The sequence below is a fragment of the Syngnathus leptorhynchus genome, chromosome 21 (assembly GCF_054491065.1).
Source record: "Syngnathus leptorhynchus isolate UIUO chromosome 21, UIUO_Slep, whole genome shotgun sequence".
Lineage (NCBI taxonomy): Eukaryota > Metazoa > Chordata > Actinopteri > Syngnathiformes > Syngnathidae > Syngnathus > Syngnathus leptorhynchus.
In genome coordinates, this window is record NC_141215.1 from 458,696 (window position 1) to 477,621 (window position 18,926).

Below are 18,926 nucleotides of genomic sequence, written 5' to 3' on the forward strand. Positions count from 1 at the left end.
AGCTTCCGAAATCGGACGAGATCAGGCGTTCTCAGGGTAGTATGGCCGCAAGCCATCAGAGGCTCCAGAGTTTTACATTTTATAGACACAATCGGCCCTGAAAACCCGTGCCAAGCAACGATGGTACTTGATGCCTGTTGTAAAAGTTTCCTTTCACAATTGACGTGGGAAAAAAAAGGCTTTCAGCACTGGTATTCCCTGAACGTCTCCCATCCATGTAACAACCAGGTAAGAAAAAGGCTTTCTTCCAAGACTTTTGGTGTTTCACGGAAACATGGCTATCATGAAACGTTATTGACAGCTTTTTGTGTGGTAGCACGGATTTGCCGTTGCGACCTGCATTTTGCCGTATCAAAGTAAATGTCTTGAAAAGGGGAAAAACACTACATTGGAAGTGTTTTTCCCCTTTTCAAGACATTTGACTGCTGCTTTGAGTTCACAGGGAGCCAGGCTCTTTATTTACTGTACATAGTCTCCCCTCTAGTGGTACGAATCGTGAACTACAACGGTATGGATGACACCACACAATTTACATTTCAAACTCGGGTTACAGTTTCAATGTCGGAGTTAAAACTAGGGCTGAAGTTTCCGAATGCCATACGTGATGGGTGTTGTAAAAGATTGCTTGAACGATTGAATTGAAAAAAATAAAATAAAAGCTTACAGCACCTGGTATTCCCGGGCGGTCTTCCATCCAAGTACTAACCAGGCCCGACCTTGCTAAGCTTCCGAGATCGGACAATCGGGCGTTCTCAGGGTAGTATGGCCGTAAGCCGTCGAAGTCACCAAAGTTTTGCATTTTATATAAACAATCGCCCCTGAAAACCTGTGCCTAGCAACTTGATGGCTGTTGTAAAAGTTTCCTTTCACAATTGATGTGGGAAAAAAAAGGCTTTCAGCACCTGGTATTCCCTGAACATCTCCCATCCATGTTTTGCAGGCTGGCGCCCCCTTGGCTCCCCAGTGAGTTCCTAGCCCCCCCCCCCCCCTAAACACTCCACCAGTAACATTTTTGTCTCACACTTATTATTAATGGGATGGATGTGCTTGGTGCAGGGACAAGCTTCTGAACATCAGGCTGGAACTCACTAAGAAGAAGTCGTAGATCCCCGCGGTCAGTAATTTTCAGTCGGTTTCTCTAGTCGCTACCTTCTAGCGGTAAGAAACGTGAACTGCAACGCTATGGATGACACCACACAATTTACGTTTCAAACTCGGGTTATAGTTTCAATGTCGGAGTTAAAACTAGGGCTCAAGTTTCCGAATGCCATACGTGATGGGTGTTGCAAAAGATTGCTTGAACGATTGAATTGAAAAAATAAATACATAAATAAATAAATATTAGCTTACAGCACCTGGTATTCCCAGGCGGTCTGTCATCCGAGTACTAACCAGGCCCGACCGTGCTAAGTTTCCGAGATCAGGCGTTTTCAGGGTAGTATGGCCGTAATCCGACAAAGTTTCCAAAGTTTTGCATTTTATAGAAACAAATGCCCCTGAAAACCCGTGCCAAGCAACTTGATGGCTGTTGTAAAAGTTTCCTTTCACAATTGACGTGGGAAAAAAAAGGCTTTCAGCACTGGTATTCCCTGAACATCTCCCATCCATGTAACAACCAGGTCCGAAAAAGGCTTTCTTCCAAGACTTTTGGTGTTTCACGGGAACATGGCTATCATGAAACGTTATTGACAGCTTTTTGTGTGATAGCACGAATTTGCCGTTGCGACCTGCATTTTGCTGTATCAAAGTAAATGTCATGAAAAGGGTAAAAACACTACATGGAAGGGCAATGTGTATGTAATGTTGGGTTATTTTACAAATAAAGACTGCTGCTTTGAGTTCACAGGGAGCCAGGCTCTTTATTTACTGTACATAGTCTCGCCTCTAGTGGTAGTACATGCAAGTACTAACCGGGCCCGACCTTGCTAAGTTTCCGAAATCGGACGAGATCAGGCGTTCTCAGGGTAGTATGGCCGCAAGCCATCAGAGGCTCCAGAGTTTTACATTTTATAGACACAATCGGCCCTGAAAACCCGTGCCAAGCAACGATGGTACTTGATGCCTGTTGTAAAAGTTTACTTTCACAATTGACGTGGGAAAAAAAAGGCTTTCAGCACTGGTATTCCCTGAACGTCTCCCATCCATGTAACAACCAGGTAAGAAAAAGGCTTTCTTCCAAGACTTTTGGTGTTTCACGGAAACATGGGTATCATGAAACGTTATTGACAGCTTTTTGTGTGGTAGCACGGATTTGCCGTTGCGACCTGCATTTTGCCGTATCAAAGTAAATGTCTTGAAAAGGGGAAAAACACTACATTGGAAGTGTTTTTCCCCTTTTCAAGACATTTGACTGCTGCTTTGAGTTCACAGCAGTTTCAAGCAATAAAATGTCCTCAAATCTACCACTCGAACTTCTGACTTCGACTTCAGACTGCCGCCCCCCTACCGCCCCCTTCTTCCTCACCGCCCCCCCAGATCTTCCCACCGGTACCGCCCACTTTGGGAACCACTGCTGTACATAGTCTCCCCTCTAGCGGTAAGAAACGTGAACTGCAACGCTATGGATGACACCACACAATTTACGTTTCAAACTCGGGTTATAGTTTCAATGTCAGAGTTAAAACTAGGGCTGAAGTTTCCGAATGCCATACGTGATGGGTGTTGTAAAAGATTGCTTGAACGATTGAATTGAAAAAAATACAATAAAATAAAAGCTTACAGCACCTGGTATTCCCAGGCGGTCTCTCATCCAAGTACTAACCAGGCCTGACCTTGCTAAGCTTCCGAGATCGCGTGTTCTCAGGGTAGTATGGACGTAAGCCATCAGAGTCTCCAGAGTTTCGCATTTTATAGACACAATTGCCCCTGAAAACCCGTGCCAAGCAACTTGATGGCTGTTGTAAAAGTTTCCTTTCACAATTGACGTGGGGGAAAAAAAGGCTTTTAGCACCTGGTATTCCCTGAACGTCTCCTATCCATGTCACAACCAGATCCGAAAAAGGCTTTCTTCCAAGACTTTTGGTGTTTCACGGAAACATGGCTATCATGAAACGTTATTGACAGCTTTTTGTGTGGTAGCACGAATTTGCCGTTGCGACCTGCTTTTTGCTGTATCAAAGTAAAAGGCTCTTTATTTACTGTACCTAGTCTCCCCTCTAGCGGTAAGAAACGTGAACTACAACGGTATGGATGACACCACACAATTTACGTTTCAAACTCGGGTTATAGTTTCAATGTCGGAGTTAAAACTAGGGCTGAAGTTTCCGAATGCCATACGTGATGGGTGTTGTAAAAGATTGCTTGAACGATTGAAGTTAATGTGTCGTCTTTTGGTGGTCACAAAAACGCACGAGTTTTAGTGTGAGGGACCCTGGACCCAGGCCTGTATTAGTGTGCTTTGTTAGGAATAAACAATTGGTAAATTTGGTCTGATTGATCTACTGGTCTTCTCTTTCACAGAATGAACTCGCAAAATTGTTAGGTGCGCCAGTGTGTGGATTGGGACATCCAAACTTGTGTTAAGTGTTGATTGCAATTTGAAGTCAGATCAATAGCTAAAAATCCGTATCCTAACAATTTCTTGGTGACCCCGACATAATGTCAAGAGAAGGGTAATTGGCAACTCGTGGTCTGAATCCAGGACACCGGACAGCGTCTGGGACGCTGTCTCTCAGTCGGCGAACCGTTTGGGTTAAGTGCACAACGTTGAGCTGGTACAACGTCTCCTCAACCCTGAGCGCTCATCACTGATAAGGTTAGCAGAATACCTGTTACTATAAGTCTAAATTCTGCAAATTGAAAGAGGAAATTTAAGAGGAGACTGTTGTTCAGATCAAATAAAGTGTGCAAGAAGTTAAGATACATACGGTGAATAAGTTTGGAACTTATGTGTGTGACGTGTACGGTAAAGTCAGGGACTTATGCGTATTACGGATAGGTCCGGGACCTAGCTTCGTCGTGGTGGACAAGGGTACGTTGACGAGCGTATTCAAATAGCCAGGTTTTTTGAGATCCTGGGAGAAGTGAGGCCTCCCCAAAACATCCGGTGGTAGCAGTTCCTCCTGTGAGAGATTAGACCGCTAAAATATCCTAAATGAATAAAATTGGGGGGAATGTGTGTGTGTGTGTGTGTGTGTGTGTGTGTGTGTGTGTGTGTGTGTGTGTGTGTGTGTGTGTGAGATGAGAGGAGTGCGTAAATAGGGAGTTGCAGCGGCAACTGAACTGACATATGAACAAATGCAATGGTTCAAAATGACAGAGAAAGGGGTGCCACACATTTCGCCGGCTATTGCCCCAGGACACGAGGCCAGACAATTGGGCTCAATGGTCAAGCAGTTGTTGCAACAGACCGATTGGCGGAAAACTCACGTTCCTAATTTGTACTGGTTTGAGTCTCAGAATGCATTCCAAATTAAACAACCCATGGCAGACAGGATTGCTGGAGATGATGTTGGTGTCCCGCGGTCCAGTAATCTGGACGGGGAACACCTAGACTCCTGTTTTTTGGATTTTTCAGAATTAATTTTAGTAGTGCTATTTTTATGATTTTGTGTGGACATTGATGACAATTGATGGGACCATCCAGCAGAAAACGTCCCAGATTCAAATTTCACCCACCTATAGACAATATTGATGCAGAGTGTTAGGGTTTATAAACTATCTTGATCGTATGATTATGTTGGGATGTAGACTAGAATGATGAACTTTGTTTGAACCTTTTACCTTCCCGTGACTCTGAAAAGTTTAACCATTCAGTTGTTGAAGCTTTCCAGATGGTGTGGAGGCGTCCTTGTTTTGCTCCACTAGGATTTATGTCCACGGCCTCGTGGAGCGATAAACTGGGACCCTCCCCAAGTGGTTAATCATTTGCTGAGGTGACCACCACACATGTCAAATTTCACCCCCACCTTGGCTGACTCTCACCCCCACCCTTCTTCTCTCAATAAATACTCTCTTGCATGACTTCAACGGCAGACTTTGTTCGGACATTGCTGTATCTACAGTAACGAACAAATTCTCCACTTGCAAGTGTTCAAAGGGCATATTGTCTCTCGCGTGGTTCTTGCAAAATAAGTTAGAGTCGGAACATCTCTAACATTTTGGTGCCGTGACCCGGATCCAACATACCCACTGCTGATCGACGGAGGACGACGTGCTGCATTGTCGACAAGCCAGCGTCCATTAGGAGGATCTGGTAAAGAAAAGACCTGGCAAGAAAATTCTTCGCTGGGCCAGCATCTTAGGTCTGCCTTCGTCGGACTACAGTGGATTGACGGGATCCGGCAGTGCAACGAACCAGGGGACAAGTAAGTTAAAGCCCTAAAATTGTGTGATTGTGCTGTTGTGAAACGCGTAAGAGTGGAAGGTGCACGGAATATAGCTTGGGTTTAAGTCCCAGTGGAAGGAACAGACTAAGGAAAACAGAGCTTCCTTTTCATTCATTGAAGAGGTGCGTAGATTCTTCTTTGTCTGTTCTTCCAAGCTGCAGGATTTCAGCTTTCAGCACCTGGTATTCTTTGAACATCTCCCATCCATGTTTTGCAGGCTGGCGCCCCCTTGGCTCCCCAGTGAGTTCCTAGCCCCCCGTCCCCCCACAGACACATATGGAAACAAATACCTCTTTCTTGATATTTGGTATGCTGCAATTTGAAAAGAGGTTAAACACTGATGTGTATTTCACAAATAAAACCCAATTTAGCAAACCAATTCATTTTTTAACTGTTTTAACTGTTTCAGCAACATAGAATGGTAAAGACCTAAACACTCCACCAGTAACATTTTTGTCTCACACTTAATATTAATGGGATGGATGTGCTTGGTGCAGGGACACAAGCTTCTCAACATCAGGCTGGAACTCACTAAGAAGAAGTCGTAGATCCCCGCGGTCAGTAATTTTCAGTCGGTTTCTTTGCTTGGAAAGAAGCAAGGCGACTGCACTGAAGCCCCGTTCTACTAAATATGATGTTGGGAAGGCAATAAAGTACATCTTGACCTTGTTCCACAGCACTCGATAGCAGTCAGAGATTTTTTTTTGGAACCAAAAATCTTGATATGACTTTTTGAACTTTGGCCTTAGCTCAATGTCATTTTGAATTGAAATCAGTTCTTCCTCTGCCACTCCAGTTTCTTCACCGACGACATTTAGGAATGGATTGATCACCCAGTCTGGTATTTCAAGCAATAAAATGTCCTCAAATCTACCACTCGAACTTCTGACTTCGACTTCAGACTGCCGCCCCCCTACCGCCCCCTTCTTCCTCACCGCCCCCCCAGATCTTCCCACCGGTACCGCCCACTTTGGGAACCACTGCTGTACATAGTCTCCCCTCTAGCCGTAAGAAACGTGAACTGCAACGCTATGGATGACACCACACAATTTACGTTTCAAACTCGGGTTATAGTTTCAATGTCAGAGTTAAAACTAGGGCTGAAGTTTCCGAATGCCATACGTGATGGGTGTTGTAAAAGATTGCTTGAACGATTGAATTGAAAAAAATACAATAAAATAAAAGCTTACAGCACCTGGTATTCCCAGGCGGTCTCTCATCCAAGTACTAACCAGGCCTGACCTTGTTAAGCTTCCGAGATCGCGTGTTCTCAGGGTAGTATGGACGTAAGCCATCAGAGTCTCCAGAGTTTCGCATTTTATAGACACAATTGCCCCTGAAAACCCGTGCCAAGCAACTTGATGGCTGTTGTAAAAGTTTCCTTTCACAATTGACGTGGGAAAAAAAAAGGCTTTTAGCACCTGGTATTCCCTGAACGTCTCCTATCCATGTCACAACCAGATCCGAAAAAGGCTTTCTTCCAAGACTTTTGGTGTTTCACGGAAACATGGCTATCATGAAACGTTATTGACAGCTTTTTGTGTGGTAGCACGAATTTGCCGTTGCGACCTGCTTTTTGCTGTATCAAAGTAAAAGGCTCTTTATTTACTGTACCTAGTCTCCCCTCTAGCGGTAAGAAACGTGAACTACAACGGTATGGATGACACCACACAATTTACGTTTCAAACTCGGGTTATAGTTTCAATGTCGGAGTTAAAACTAGGGCTGAAGTTTCCGAATGCCATACGTGATGGGTGTTGTAAAAGATTGCTTGAACGATTGAAGTTAATGTGTCGTCTTTTGGTGGTCACAAAAACGCACGAGTTTTAGTGTGAGGGACCCTGGACCCAGGCCTGTATTAGTGTGCTTTGTTAGGAATAAACAATTGGTAAATTTGGTCTGATTGATCTACTGGTCTTCTCTTTGACAGAATGAACTCGCAAAATTGTTAGGTGCGCCAGTGTGTGGATTGGGACATCCAAACTTGTGTTAAGTGTTGATTGCAATTTGAAGTCAGATCAATAGCTAAAAATCCGTATCCTAACAATTTCTTGGTGACCCCGACATAATGTCAAGAGAAGGGTAATTGGCAACTCGTGGTCTGAATCCAGGACACCGGACAGCGTCTGGGACGCTGTCTCTCGGTCGGCGAACCGTTTGGGTTAAGTGCACAACGTTGAGCTGGTACAACGTCTCCTCAACCCTGAGCGCTCATCACTGATAAGGTTAGCAGAATACCTGTTACTATAAGTCTAAATTCTGCAAATTGAAAGAGGAAATTTAAGAGGAGACTGTTGTTCAGATCAAATAAAGTGTGCAAGAAGTTAAGATACATACGGTGAATAAGTTTGGAACTTATGTGTGTGACGTGTACGGTAAAGTCAGGGACTTATGCGTATTACGGATAGGTCCGGGACCTAGCTTCGTCGTGGTGGACAAGGGTACGTTGACGAGCGTATTCAAATAGCCAGGTTTTTTGAGATCCTGGGAGAAGTGAGGCCTCCCCAAAACATCCGGTGGTAGCAGTTCCTCCTGTGAGAGATTAGACCGCTAAAATATCCTAAATGAATAAAATTGGGGGGAATGTGTGTGTGTGTGTGTGTGTGTGTGTGTGTGTGTGTGTGTGTGTATGTGTGTGAGATGAGAGGAGTGCGTAAATAGGGAGTTGCAGCGGCAACTGAACTGACATATGAACAAATGCAATGGTTCAAAATGACAGAGAAAGGGGTGCCACACATTTCGCCGGCTATTGCTCCAGGACACGAGGCCAGACAATTGGGCTCAATGGTCAAGCAGTTGTTGCAACAGACCGATTGGCGGAAAACTCACGTTCCTAATTTGTACTGGTTTGAGTCTCAGAATGCATTCCAAATTAAACAACCCATGGCAGACAGGATTGCTGGAGATGATGTTGGTGTCCCGCGGTCCAGTAATCTGGACGGGGAACACCTAGACTCCTGTTTTTTGGATTTTTCAGAATTAATTTTAGTAGTGCTATTTTTATGATTTTGTGTGGACATTGATGACAATTGATGGGACCATCCAGCAGAAAACGTCCCAGATTCAAATTTCACCCACCTATAGACAATATTGATGCAGAGTGTTAGGGTTTATAAACTATCTTGATCGTATGATTATGTTGGGATGTAGACTAGAATGATGAACTTTGTTTGAACCTTTTACCTTCCCGTGACTCTGAAAAGTTTAACCATTCAGTTGTTGAAGCTTTCCAGATGGTGTGGAGGCGTCCTTGTTTTGCTCCACTAGGATTTATGTCCACGGCCTCGTGGAGCGATAAACTGGGACCCTCCCAAGTGGTTAATCATTTGCTGAGGTGACCACCACACATGTCAAATGTCACCCCCACCTTGGCTGACTCTCACCCCCACCCTTCTTCTCTCAATAAATACTCTCTTGCATGACTTCAACGGCAGACTTTGTTCGGACATTGCTGTATCTACAGTAACGAACAAATTCTCCACTTGCAAGTGTTCAAAGGGCATATTGTCTCTCGCGTGGTTCTTGCAAAATAAGTTAGAGTCGGAACATCTCTAACATTTTGGTGCCGTGACCCGGATCCAACATACCCACTGCTGATCGACGGAGGACGACGTGCTGCATTGTCGACAAGCCAGCGTCCATTAGGAGGATCTGGTAAAGAAAAGACCTGGCAAGAAAATTCTTCGCTGGGCCAGCATCTTAGGTCTGCCTTCGTCGGACTACAGTGGATTGACGGGATCCGGCAGTGCAACGAACCAGGGGACAAGTAAGTTAAAGCCCTAAAATTGTGTGATTGTGCTGTTGTGAAACGCGTAAGAGTGGAAGGTGCACGGAATATAGCTTGGGTTTAAGTCCCAGTGGAAGGAACAGACTAAGGAAAACAGAGCTTCCTTTTCATTCATTGAAGAGGTGCGTAGATTCTTCTTTGTCTGTTCTTCCAAGCTGCAGGATCTGGCTTGGGTTTAAGTCCCAGTGGAAGGAACAGACTAAGGAAAACAGAGCTTCCTTTTCATTCATTGAAGAGGTGCGTAGATTCTTCTTTGTCTGTTCTTCCAAGCTGCAGGATCTGGCTTGGGTTGGAGTCCCAGTGGAAGGAACGTGCTAAGGAACACAGAGCTTCTTTTTTGTGATTCAAAGAAGGGTGTAGATTTTTCTTTGTACGTTTTTCCGAGCCATAGAACAGCTTGGGTTGGAGTCCCAGTGGAAGGAACAGGTTAAAAAAAAGACAGAGCTTCTTTTTCTTAATTGAAGAAGGGCGTAGATTCTTTTTTTGGTCTGTTTTTCCGAGCTGTTTGCATGAAAGTTGTGTGCTTGAGAGTGTGAATGGTAGGATAAATTGAAAAAAAAACAGTACTAGCAAAAACCAACGGTAATACACAGGCTAGTAATTTTGTTGAAGGGTAAATTTAATCCTGCATTGAGGATCCTCAAAAAAGAAAAACAAAAAATTGAAAAAAAAAAATTGGAAAAATCTAAAAATACCAAGTTAAGATGGGAAATAAAAACGGTAAATCTCTAGCTCTTGAAGGTGATGAGAAGTCCATTCCATTAACATTTAAAAAATAATTTAGGGTGCATAATGGCATTCCATTCAATGATGCAACACTAGTGAAGTCTAGTGTGGAGCTGGAGTTGGGGGCGGAACGGAACTCAGAGGCGGAGCTGGAGGCGGAGCTGAAGTCAGAGGCAGATCTGGTGTGAAGCTGGTATCAGAAGCAAAGATAATGTGGAGCAGGAGTTGGAGGAGAACTTGGAGTCAGATGCAAATCTGGTGTGGAACTGGAGTCGGAGGTGGTGCAGAAGTCAGACACTGGTGTGGAGGTAGAACCGTAGTCAGAGGCAGAACTAACCGCGGTGCTGTGGTCAAAGGTGGAGCAGGTGTGGAGCTGAAGTCAGAGGCAGAAATGGTATGAAGCTGGTACCGGCGCTGAAGTCAGAGGTGGAGCTGAAGTCAGAGGCAGAGCTGGTGTGACACTGGTATCGGAATTGAAGTCGGTAGCGAAATTGATGTGAACCTGAAGTCAAAGACGGAGCTGAAATTATAGTCAGATGCAAAGCTGGTGTGGAGCTGGAGTTTGAGGTGGAGCTGAAGTCAGGGGCATTGCTGGTGAGCAGCTGGAGTCAGAGATGGAGCTGAAGTCAGTGGCAGAACTGGTGTGGAGCTGGAGTCGGTATCGGCGCTGAAGTCAGAGGCAGAGCTGGTGTGGAAGTGGAGTCAGAGGCTGTTCCATTAAACCATATAGTGTACATTCCTTCCCTGCAACACTAGTGAAATCTTCATGGTATAGTGGATAGTGCTCTGGACTCTCACCCCAGCGACCCGAGTTCAAATCCCGGTGGGACCAAAAAAAATATGTCATCATGGAACAGGCGTTGGCGGCGGAGCTGGTGTGGAGCTGGAGTCGGAGGCGGAACGGAAGTCAGAGGTGGCGCTGGAGCTGGAGGCGGAGCTGAAGTCAGAGGCGGAGCTGAAGTCAGAGGCAGATTTGGTATGGCGCCGGAATCGAAGGCAGAGCTGAAGTCAGTGACAGAGATGGTTTGGAGCTGGAGTTGGAGGAGCTGTAGTCAGAGGTGAAGTTGAAGTCAGATGCAGAACTGGTGTGGAGCTGGAGTCAGAGGCGGAGCTGAAGTCAGGATCGGAGGTAGTGCCGAAGTCAGAAACTGGTGTGGAGCTGGAGGCGGAGCTGGAGGCGGAAGTAGGGCTGAAGTCAGAGGCAGAGATGCTGGAGTCAGATGTAGAACTGGTGTGGAGCTGAAGTCAGAGGCGGAGCTGAAGTTGGAGTCAGATGCAAAGCTGGTGTGGAGCTGGAGTCAGAGGTGGAGCTGTAGTCAGAGACTGGTGTGGAGCTGGAGGCGGAGCTGAAGGCAGAGGCAGAGCAGGTGTGGAGCTGGAGGCAAAGTTGAAGGCGGAAGTGGGGCTGAAGTCAGAGGCAGAACTGGAGGCGGAGCTGAAGTCAGAGGCAGAGCTGAAATTGGAGTCAGATGCAAAGCTGGTGTGGAGCTGGAGTTGCAGGCAGAGCTGATGTGGAGCTGGAGTCAGAGGTGGAACTGGTGTGGAGCTGGAGTCGGAGGAGGAGCTGTAGTCAGAGGCGGAGCTGAAGTTGAAGTCAGATGCAAAACTGGTGTGGAGCTGGAGTCGGAGGTGGAGCTGAAGTCAGAGGAAGAGCTGATGTGAAGCTGGAGTCAGAGGCGGAGCTGAAGTCAGGGTCGGAGGTGGAGCTGAAGTCAGAGATTGGTGTGGAGCTGGAGGGGGAGCTGGAGGCGGAAGTGGGGCTGAAGTCAGAGGCAGACATGGTGTAGAGCTGGAGTCAGAGGCAGAGCTGGAGGCGGAGCTGAAGTCAGAGGCAGAGCTGGAGGCGGTGCTGAAGTCAGAAGTGGAGCTGAAGTCAGAGGCAGAGCTGGTGGTGGAGTCAGAGACTGCTCCATTAAAACATATAGTGTACATTCCTTCCCTGCAACACTAGTGAAGTCTTCATGGTATAGTGGATAGTGCTCTGGACTCTCACCCCAGCGGCCCGAGTTCAAATCCCGGTGGGACCAAAAAAAATATGTCATCATGGAAAAGGCGTTGGAGACGGAGCTGGTGTGGAGCTGGAGTTGGAGGCGGAACGGAACTGCCTTCAGCTGTAGTCAGAGGCAGCTCTGGTGTGGGGCCGGGATCGGAGGCAGAGATGGTGTGAAGCTGGAGTTGGAGGAGGAGCTGGAGTTAGAGGCAGAGCTAGTGAGGAGCTGGAGTCAAATGCGGAGCTGAAGTCAGAGGCAGAGCTGGAGGTGGTGCTGAAGTCAGACGTGGAGCTGAAGTCAGAGGCAGAACTGGTGGTGGAGTTAGACACTGCTCCATTAAACTTGCTTATCAGCAACAGCTAAAATATGCGCTCCTCAATGGTTCCCCACCTGAATTAGACAACAGGGTGTGGAAACACTTGGTGGAAGCACACACTGCTTGTGTTACAACAACCATGTAGTGGGCCAGAGACGCTGACAAAGTGTTCAAGAAAGGCAAAGGTTCTGATGTATTTCATCTAGATGATGATGATAATCATGTAGATGAAGATGCAACAGTTTTCTTCCAAAGTTCCCAATGGGGCAGAGGAAGAGGTCAAGGCCAACAAGGTCGCAGGCCGCCATATGGTTCAAAACCCCCACCAGATTCTGACAACTGTTGGAACTGTGGGAGACGAGGACACTTTGCAAGAGTGTGTCGTTATGCAAAACGAGACCAATCAAAGGGTGGAGGGAGGGGCAGAGGAAAAGCCAAATTTTCAGCATAACGGGCTTCCTCCCCTTTGACCGCTCATCCTCCTACTTTTGGTTTAAAACATTTTTTTTAGGTTATTAGAACCCCTGTACATACAATGAAATTATGACAATGCTGATTGTATGCCCGGCAAATGACAAGGGGTCAAATTATGTGTGCACACTAAAGTTAAAATTTGCAAATCAAGTGGTAAAGTAATACAACTTGTTTCTAAAAGATAAATAGAAAAATTAGAATGTGCTGTCCTCGCGTGCGTGGGTGGGACCAGCTTCATGATCGACCGCAAGAAATGGCCAGCTTGTGACGAATCATTGTTGCCAGGTCCCCTCCCCTCGCACCGAGAGCTGTGCACGTGTGTGCATATTTGTTAAACTGATAAAATTGGCTAAACCTGTGTACAAAAGAAATTTGTTAGACTGTGGTCTATCCAATTTGCACCGCAAAACAGAAACAATTTTGAAGAATAAAATAAATAAATAAATAAATAAATAAGAGAAGAAAAGAAAGAAATCTGTTTGTAGACAGAAAACTGGTTTAATTCGCAAGCTGTGTTTTTTTTTTTATGTGTTGAGTTTTGTTTTTTTTTGGACTGGTGAATTGTTCTATCGGAAACATTAGGATAGGGATTGTGCTGAGAATGGTATATGAATGTTGTGTGGAGGACTTGGATAGCTTGGGACCAATGTGTTGAAAAGACTCCTCTTTGGTGACTGTGTGTGAGATGCAAATGAGCAGGGACGAATGATTTCCTGAATGAAAGGAAAGTATTGGTTGAATGGTTGAAGTTGTTGGAGACTACTATGGGAAATTGGTAGAGCAGCTTGGACAAAAGAGTGATTTTGTGCAAGTTAAATGCTAAGAAAACAAAAACAAAAAACCCAAAGAAAAAGTTGTTGCTAATTACTAACGAAGTTATGAGGAAGTGGTGTGGGTGTTTAGAAGGGCACGCGCTTATGCGCTTCCCTGGCTCATCAACATTTGTTTGACTGATCAAAGGAACCATTTGCTACAGGACTTAACATCCAAATCTAACCGGGATCAGAGAATCTCCTTTAAACCAGGAGGCAATAAATGGGATAGCCCCTGTCGTAAATGATCTTTTGTCAGGAGGGATCATTAGGAAGTGCTCAGATATTCCTTGCAACACTCCTATTTTTCCAGTCCAAAAGGCCAACAAGATTGATTGGCGAATGATACAAGATTTACGAGCAGTAAATGAGGCAATACAAACGAGCACCTAATGTGCCTGACCCGCACACACTTCTGAACACTTTGAAACCATACCAGAAGTTTTTCACGGTGATTGATCTTAGCAATGCATTTTTCTCAGTGCCAATCCACCCAGACTCACAGTTTTGGTTTGCGTTTACCTTTAAAGGACTAAGTTATACGTACACCAGATTGCCGCAGGGATTTGCTGATAGTCCAACTATTTTCACTCAAGCTATCATGGCATGTTTGGCTGATTTTCAAATTTCAAACAAAAGCCAACTTCTAGTTTATGTAGATGATCTCTTGATAGCCTCTGAAACTGAAGCTGCTTGCAAGGAAGACTCCTTAGCTTTGTTACACTATCTCTGTAAAGCAGGGAATAAAGTAAGCAAAAATAAACTACAATGGATCAAACAGGAAGTGAACTATTTAGGTCACACGTTGTCAGCTGCTGGAAGACAGATACAAAAAAACTGAAAACAAATCATTGCAGATGCACCAAAACCTGAATAAAAAAAAAAAAATGTCATTTTTGGGGCTCTGCAATTACTGCAGAGCATGGATCCCACATTATGCAGAAAAGACGCAACCACTGCTGAATATTGTGCATGGAGTCCGCCAAACTGTTCACAAAATAACAGGTTTTGCGCCATTCGAACTGTTGACTGGTCGCCTAATGCCAGGGCCTGCCTCCACCTTGGTCCCGCCAGCTGACGTACCGACACCTGATTTATCACACGCTGCATACTGGAAGTATCTTCATTCACTTGTATCCAGTGTGTCTACGCAGGTCGCAGACAAAGCGGTTGCAGATTTGTCATCAGCATCACCGGAGTCGGACATCACTCCGTATGTCTACCTCCGGGTGCTTTCCCGGAAGTGGACTGAACCTCGCTGGAAAGGACCGTTTAGGGTTCTGGCTAGAACTTCACACGCCGTCCAATTGGAAACTAAAGGACAAAAGTGGTACCATTACTCACAGTTGCGCCAGGCCCCAGACTTTGTGCCTGCCTATGGTGAGCATAAAGGTTGACCGCCCGGACGGGCAGGTCAAGAGAGGGAACGTGACGATGGCGAGAATTGGATCAAAGTCGGACTTGAAAGTGTCTGAACCAAGACGACGACGATGCAAATGTTTAACTTTATTGACTATTTTGCTTGCTGGCTTGTGCTTTGTGTGGACTATGTTGGCGTTTGAACATATGGTGCGGGATGGCAGAAGTGATGGAGCGAAAGGAGAACGAGTGAGGGTGTATCATTCCTGTAATGGAACGGTATGGTATGAAGCAGAGCAAGATGGTGGTAAGACGCTGACACAGACACAACAACTACTGCTAAATCTGAAGTATAAACAACCGACCATCGACAGCGTCCCCGCCCCCAGTTCAAATAGAGGCAGAATAATCCTCTTCCCCCTTGGTGGCCAGGTAGTCTCCCCTGGCCACTGAAGACTGAAGACGACAACCGCGCGGCAGACATTTCCAAGTTCTCCCCCGATGAAGCAGTGCTGCAAAGGGGGTGAGAATTGTGCTCACCCTCCAACAGTGGGCATGCCAAGCCCCCGACGGCTGAACAATCACGAGCAATTTTTGTCTTGACTGTTGTTATTGGTAACATTCTGGTCGCCTAAGGCAGAGGGACCGTGTGAGACTTTTCCTGCATTATGACATCTTGCCGCAGGATTGGGACATAGAAACTTGTGTTAAGTGTTGATCGCAATTTGGAGTCAGATCAATAGCTAAAAATCCGTATCCTAACAAGTTTCAATGTCGGAGTTAAAACTAGGGCTGAAGTTTCCGAATGCCATACGTGATGGGTGTTGTAAAAAAATTGCTTGAATGATTGAATTGAAAAAAAATAAACTAAAATAAAAGCTTACAGCGCCTGGTATTCCCAGGCGGTCTCCCATCCAAGTACTAACCAGGCCCGACCCTGCTAAGTTTCCGAGATCGAATGAGATCGGACGTTCTCAGGGTAGTATGGCCGTAAGCCATCAGAATCTCCAGAGTTTTGCATTTTATAGACACAATCGTCCCTGAAAACCCGTGCCAAGCAACTTGATGGCTGTTGTAAAAGTTTCCTTTCACAATTGATGTGGGAAAAAAAAGGCTTTCAGCACCTGGTATTCCCTGAACATCTCCCATCCATGTTTTGCAGGCTGGCGCCCCCTTGGCTCCCCAGTGAGTTCCTAGCCCCCCCCCCTAAACACTCCACCAGTAACATTTTTGTCTCACACTTAATATTAATGGGATGGATGTGCTTGGTGCAGGGACACAAGCTTCTCAACATCAGGCTGGAACTCACTAAGAAGAAGTCGTAGATCCCCGCGGTCAGTAATTTTCAGTCGGTTTCTTTGCTTGGAAAGAAGCAAGGCGACTGCACTGAAGCCCCGTTCTACTAAATATGATGTTGGGAAGGCAATAAAGTACATCTTGACCTTGTTCCACAGCACTTGATAGCAGTCAGAGATTTTTTTTTGGAACCAAAAATCTTGATATGACTTTTTGAACTTTGGCCTTAGCTCAATGTCATTTTGAATTGAAATCAGTTCTTCCTCTGCCACTCCAGTTTCTTCACCGTCGACATTTAGGAATGGATTGATCACCCAGTCTGGTATTTCAAGCAATAAAATGTCCTCAAATCTACCACTCGAACTTCTGACTTCGACTTCAGACTGCCGCCCCCCTACCGCCCCCTTCTTCCTCACCGCCCCCCCAGATCTTTCCACCGGTACCGCCCACTTTGGGAACCACTTCTGTACATAGTCTCGCCTCAAATTTTTGTCTTAACTGTTGTTATTGGTAACATTCTGGTCGCCTAAGGCAGAGGGACCGTGTGAGACTTTTCCTGCATTATGACATCTTGCCGCAGGTTTTTCACTCACACATTAAAATTGATCTACGTAGATTGCGTAAATGATGTTTAGCCGAGCATGTTTTACAGAACACTAATGATTTTGAAATGATGATCGAAAATGCTTTGCAAGTGATGGACACAATGATGTGCTGTTTCTGTGTTTAGATTTTGTTGTTGTTTTTCTTTCTTCATTATATTTTCTTACTTATGTTTTATTGATCGGGGTGGGCATAATCATATGATAAACAGGAGGGATATGTTAGGGTTTATAAACTATCTTGATCGTATAATTATGTTGAGATGTAGACTAGAATGATGAACTTTGTTTGAACCTTTTACCTTTCCTTGACTCTGAAAAGTTTAACCATTCAGTTGTTGAAACTTTCCAAATGGTGTGGAAACATCCTTGTTTACTTAGTCATCTAAAATGCTCCACTAGGTTTTATTTCCAAGACCTCGTAAAACAATAAACTGGGACCCTCTGCACTGGTTAACCATTTGCTGAGGTGACCACCAACTGGGACCCTCTGCACTGATTAACCATTTGCTGAGGTGACCACCAAACATGTCAAATGTCACCCCCACCCTACTTGTTCTCAATAAATATGCTCTTGTAAGAGACTAACGGCTGAGTCTGTTAGGACATTGCTGTACCTACAGTAACAGACAAGCTCTCCACCTGCAAGTGCTTAAAGGGCATACTGTCTCCAGTGTGGTTCTTGCAAAATAAGTTAGAGTCAGAACATCTCTAACAGGTGTTGTAAAAGATTGCTTGAACAATTGAAGTGAAAAAAAATAAAATAAAATAAAAGCTCACAGCACCTGGTATTCCCAGGCGGTCTCCCATGCAAGTACTAAGTAGGCCCGACCCTGCTAAGCTTCCGAGATTGGACGAGATTGGGCGTTCTCAGGGTAGTATGGCCGTAAGCCGTCAGAGTCTCCAGAGTTTTACATTTTATAGACACAATCGCCCCTGAAAACCCGTGCCAAGCAACGACGGTACTTGATGCCTGTTGTAAAAGTTTCCTTTCACAATTGACGTGGGAAAAAAAAGGCTTTCAGCACTGGTATTCCCTGAACGTCTCCCATCCATGTAACAACCAGGTCAGAAAAAGGCTTTCTTCCAAGACTTTTGGTGTTTCACGGAAACATGGCTATCATGAAACGTCATTGACAGCTTTTTGTGTGGTAGGACGGATCTGCCGTTGCGACCTGCATTTTGCCGTATCAAAGTAAATGTCTTGAAAAGGGGAAAAACACTACATTGGAAGTGTTTTTCCCCTTTTCAAGACATTTGACTGCTGCTTTGAGTTCACAGGGAGCCAGGCTCTTTATTCACTGTACATAGTCTCCCCTCTAGCAATAAGAAACGTGAACTGCAATGCTATGGATGACACTACACAATTTACGTTTCCAACTCGGGTTATAATTTCAATGTAGGAGTTAAAACTAGGGCTGAAGTTTCCGAATGCCATACGTGATGGGTGTTGTAAAAAAACTGCTTGAACGATTGAATTGAAAATAAATAAATAAATACATAAATACATAAATACATAAATGCATAAACGCATAAATAAATAAAAGCTTACAGCACCTGGTATTCCCAGGCGGTCTCCCATCCAAGTACTAAGCAGGCCTGACCCTGCTAAGCTTCCGAGATCGGACGAGATCGGGCATTCTCAGGGTAGTATGGCCGTAAGCCATAGGAATCCCCAGAGTTTTGCATTTTATAGACACAATCGCCCATGAAAACCGGTGCCAAGCAACTTGATGGCTGTTGTAAAAGTTTCCTTTCACAATTGACGTGGGAAAAAAAAGGCTTTCAGCACCTGGTATTCCCTGAACGTCTCCCATCCATGTCACAACCAGGTCCCAAAAAGGCTTTCTTCCAAGACTTTTGATGTTTCACGGAAACATGGCTATCATGAAACGTTATTGACAGCTTTTTGTGTGGTAGCACGAATTTGCCGTTGCGACCTGCATTTTGCTGTATCAAAGTAAATGTCATGAAAAGGGTAAAAACACTACATGGAAGGGCAATGTGTATGTAATGTTGGGTTATTTTACAAATAAAGACTGCTGCTTTGAGTTCACAGGGAGCCAGGCTCTTTATTTACTGTACATAGTCTCGCCTCTAGTGGTAGTACATGCAAGTACTAACCGGGCCCGACCTTGCCAAGCTTCCGAAATCGGACGAGATCAGGCTTTCTCAGGGTAGTATGGCCGCAAGCCATCAGAGGCTCCAGAGTTTTACATTTTATAGACACAATCGG

The 18,926-nt window shown here is 45.1% G+C and overlaps 1 non-coding gene and 3 pseudogenes across 1 annotated transcript; all 4 read right to left on the bottom strand.

Annotated features, from left to right (window-relative positions):
• Positions 1 to 657: 657 nt before the first annotated feature.
• Positions 658 to 774, bottom strand: LOC147039923 (5S ribosomal RNA; annotated as a pseudogene).
• A 14,895-nt stretch (positions 775 to 15,669) lies between these two features.
• LOC147039924 (5S ribosomal RNA) lies at positions 15,670 to 15,788 on the bottom strand (annotated as a pseudogene).
• A 1,675-nt stretch (positions 15,789 to 17,463) lies between these two features.
• LOC147039925 (5S ribosomal RNA) lies at positions 17,464 to 17,582 on the bottom strand (annotated as a pseudogene).
• A 653-nt stretch (positions 17,583 to 18,235) lies between these two features.
• LOC147039926 (5S ribosomal RNA) lies at positions 18,236 to 18,354 on the bottom strand. The gene has a single exon (XR_015063250.1). It is a non-coding gene; the product is annotated as a 5S ribosomal RNA (ribosomal RNA).
• Positions 18,355 to 18,926: the final 572 nt, after the last annotated feature.